Genomic DNA, 4,228 nt, shown 5'->3' on the forward strand with positions numbered 1-4,228 from the left:
AATATCTGTTTCTTGCCTTCTCAAAGGACTCAATTTTCCCCCTCCTTTCCCTTCCGGCGTCTATTCTATCCTCTGGATTTGTGTCAACATCTTGGCCTGCGTCTTCCATCGCCCCTTCCACGTGCGCATATGCCAAACCATGGGGCGTTCACAAAACCTTGGGCTAGTTATAAAAACTCTGAACAAACAACGCATAGAGTAGCTAGTAGCAAGCAAGTCAGTGATCTCAGAACTTCCCATGAAGACATTTCTTTTTGAAAACGTTTGTTTTTCACTAACGTTTCACATCATGCCAGTGTGGTGTTCTTTGCCTGGCTGTAGTCATTACAAACAAGCTCAAAAAGAAGGAGCGATCTTTCATCATTTGCCTACAAGAGATGTATCCCGGTGCTGCCTGTGGCTTGCTGCTATCAAGAACGACGTCAACACACCTGTGGACAAGTATCAAAACATTTGTGTATGTAGTCGGCATTTTCAGCCAGAAGATTATGATAGGGATATGCAGTCTGAACTGATGCCAGGGAATCCAATTCGACGTCTGAAAAGTTAAGTAATACTATTTTTTTCTTCTTAAAAAACAACAACTTTACAATCAAAAGGAAAACATCCGCCCAACCAACTCCAGCTCAAGAGAAAATATCTCAATTAGAGGTAAGCCTATCTAGCCAAAGTTAGCTTGTATTAAACTCAGAAAGCCATCAGCAAATCATGTAGCTAGCTATATTTTGGATTCACATTATACATCAATTTTGCCTATGCTGGCTAGAATGGTAACTTGGCTAGTTAGTTCTATCCATATGATTAGGAATTAGGATCTTTATGGTTCAATATTTGACTAGCTAACGTTAGCAAATGATAGTAGCCTGTAGCTGATAATATTTCTGTTAAAAAAATGGCCTGGTTAGGTTTGCTAAGGTAACCAGTGAAATCCAAATAGAGACCAAGAAATTTGGGTGGGTGGGTGGTTAAATTGTGTGTTGTGTATTTTGTTGTAGGTGTTAAAGAATTTGATTCCACCAGCATGTCCTTCCACGTCGAACTCTGTACAAGGTGTGATGGTAAGTTGACAATCTTTACAAGCTGACCACTAAAGTACTTCAAATTACAGTAACCTTGGCATAAACATACATTTGGGTAGTGTTTCTACAGTGAGGGAAAAAAGTATTTGATCCCCTGCTGATTTTGTACGTTTGCCCACTGACAAAGACATGATCAGTCTATAATTTTTATGGTAGGTTTATTTGAACAGTGAGAGACAGAATAACAACAACAAAATCCAGAAAAACACATGTCAAAAATGTTATAAATTGATTTGCATTTTAATGAGGGAAATAAGTATTTGACCCCCTCTCAATCATAAAGATTTCTGGCTCCCAGGTGTCTTTTATACAGGTAACGAGCTGAGATTAGGAGCACACTCTTAAAGGGAGTGCTCCTAATCTCAGCTTGCTACCTGTATAAAAGACACCTGTCCACAGAAGCAATCAATCAATCAGATTCCAAACTCATGCTAGGTTTGAGGAGGCGATGGTAAAAAACAACAACAATGGAATTAGTAAATATCCAGTTGTTGGCCAGGGTGTGTTAGAGAGACCTGTGTCAAGATGAAAATGATACAGAGAGAGTTTGTTGTTGTATAATGACTGATACGGAGGTAATTGGTATCTGTGTAATATATTTGTACTGTGTTTTTCAGACTGACCCTGAAGCTGCTGCTTTTTCATCAGGTCATGACCCCAGCTTCAACAGCACTGAGCCCGCAGACCCAAAGGATGAGAGTTTTCACCTGGGATCAAGCTCAACGTCATCTTCAGAAGAGGAAGAGTCACATTTAGGTTCTGAGTGGCAAGATTCTGACTGGCAAGAGCCGAAGTGTATGATGAATGAGTCCAAAATCATGGAACTCATGAAGTTCTGCCAGACATGTGGACAGCCAATAGTGAACACAGAGATTTCATACCTGGGAGCAATGATGAAAGTCAAATGGGATTGTAATGGGGGACAGTCTGAAATCTGACTTCCTCTCCTCTCCTCACTGCTGCATCTGTGCTTTTCACAGGTTGTACCTACACTGAACTGGAAGACTGGGCTAAGACTATGTACCTGAAGATGATTGGCAGCACAACCTTCTATGACATTCAAAAGGCTTACCTGCTTCCAGTGATAAATGTGGAATATGAGGAAAGGAGGACAGCTATTTTAGGAAGACTGTTCCTAAATCAACTAGATGGCTTTGGAGCACAGGTGTCCGGGGTGGACGCAGTGACTCCCCTGGCTTCAATGCAAAGTTGACAAACTACACCCTGATGACGGACGGCACACACAAGATTGTGCACACTGAGCTGATACAGGTACATTCTAATGAATAGTAAAAAAAAAAAAAAGGGTACATTGTAGTCTGTTTGACCTTTTAGCATGCTGTAATGGAACACTCTTGTCCATTACAGGTCACAGAGGCTCACAACTCTATTGAAATGGAGCCAATTGGCTTCAAGCGCTCCCTGACTTCACTTCTTGACATGGGTCTTCAAGTGGATATGGTTACTATGTTCATAAAATGATGCACGAGACCTTCTCAGAAATCCTCCGTCAGATTGTTGTATGGTATACACTAAAAGGTTAGTACTAGTATACTTTCTAAATAAATAAAAAATGTCACTCAATGTTTCAAGACAGGTTATTCAGTGTGTTGTTTTTCTAACAGGTCTCCAAAAGAAGCTGGTGTTGAAGTCCAAGAAGCGAGGGAACAATGGTTTGTGTCCGTGGATACGCTCAATCACCAATCATCTCTACTGGAGTGCAAAATGCAAAGGAGATCTAGAGCACCCCCCCTTAAAGGTTTGCGCAGTCTTTCTGACTACTTGTGTAAATGTCAACAATCAGTCAGCTGACATGTTTTGCTAGTTGACCTAGCTGACTTGCAATTTTTGTCTTTGGTGGAATTGAAGCGCCGTTGGACTTCAGTTCTTCAACACATCTCTGACGTCCACAGCTGGCCCAAGGATGGGGAGGAAGTCTGTTGTCACCACGCTGAACTAAGCGACGTTGACAGGGTTAAGAAGATGTGGCTGTCCAGTGACTCAGCTGTGTATGATGACCTGTCTTCAATCATTCTGGACAAGAGTTTGTGGACTGACTTGTCACAGATGGCAGAATTCAAGCACACCGGTTAGTTGCTGACAAATGATAAGGTGTGCATTTAAAAAGTTTACTTCAGGAAAGCATATGTATTTACCTTTTGTCCCTTTGTAAAACTCAGGTTATCTGGAGTCCTTCCACAGTACGCTGCTTAAGTACACCCCAATGCATCTTCATTTTAAGTACCCAGGCATGAAGGAGCGAACACACCATGCCGTTATGGAACACAACGAGAATGTGGGACGGAAACAAGCCAGGACACTTAAACATACTTTTCTTCTCAATACAAAAACATGTCAACAAAAGGCTCCCTGCCAAGGGCTACTATTGACATTGTCGATGGGCTGGGGAGGTTTACAGACAGGTCATTGAGATGAGGAATTGGGGTTCTTGGTAGACGTCTCATCAGGGTTGTTCTCAGAGACAGTAAATGTATTGTTGTGTATGAGAGAGATTGAGAGGTGTCATTTCTCCTCAATGTCTGTCATACACAACAATGCATACTTACTGTCTAACAACTGCCCTCCTAAGATCTTCTGCAACCCCTAGCCCATTAAGTTTGTTGAGTGATTGTTTTTTCATTGTCCCTGAACAATACACTAGCCGGTCTCATCACTTACGCCGCATCCTGTTGACACCTTTACCAACAAAGGTGTGTTGCCCTATATTTCTTCCCCAATTAAGTGTAAGCACATAGGCTCAGATAATGTATCAGATTGAAATTGCTAACACCAGGTCCTCCCGAGTGGCGCAGCGGTCTAAGGCACTGCATCACAGTGCTAGAGGCCTCACTACAGATCCGGGTTCGATATGACACAGTCGGCCGCGACCGGGAGGCCCATGTGTCAGGCCCTGACATAGAGATCTTTAGTGGGTTTGGTCAGGGTGTGAATTTCTATGTGTAAGATCTAGATTTTGTATTTCTATGTTGGCCGGGTGTGGTTCCCAATCAGAGGCAGCTGTCGATCGTTGTCTCTGATTGGGGATCATACTTAGGCAGCCATATTGCCTACCTATGTTGTGGGATCTTGTTTTTGTTTGGCTTGTTTGATGTATAGCCTTTAGAACTTCACGGTCAGTTGCTTTGTTA

General features: G+C 42.3%; 1 long non-coding RNA gene across 1 annotated transcript; it reads left to right on the forward strand.

The window, feature by feature from the left end:
- Nucleotides 1-716: 716 nt before the first annotated feature.
- LOC311135862 lies at nucleotides 717-2,832 on the forward strand. Its single transcript, XR_014613815.1, has 4 exons — nucleotides 717-1,058; nucleotides 1,697-2,351; nucleotides 2,448-2,618; nucleotides 2,705-2,832. It is a non-coding gene; the product is annotated as an uncharacterized lncRNA (long non-coding RNA).
- Nucleotides 2,833-4,228: the final 1,396 nt, after the last annotated feature.

This window comes from Coregonus lavaretus (assembly GCF_964263955.1).
Source record: "Coregonus lavaretus genome assembly, chromosome: 10".
NCBI lineage: Eukaryota > Metazoa > Chordata > Actinopteri > Salmoniformes > Salmonidae > Coregonus > Coregonus lavaretus.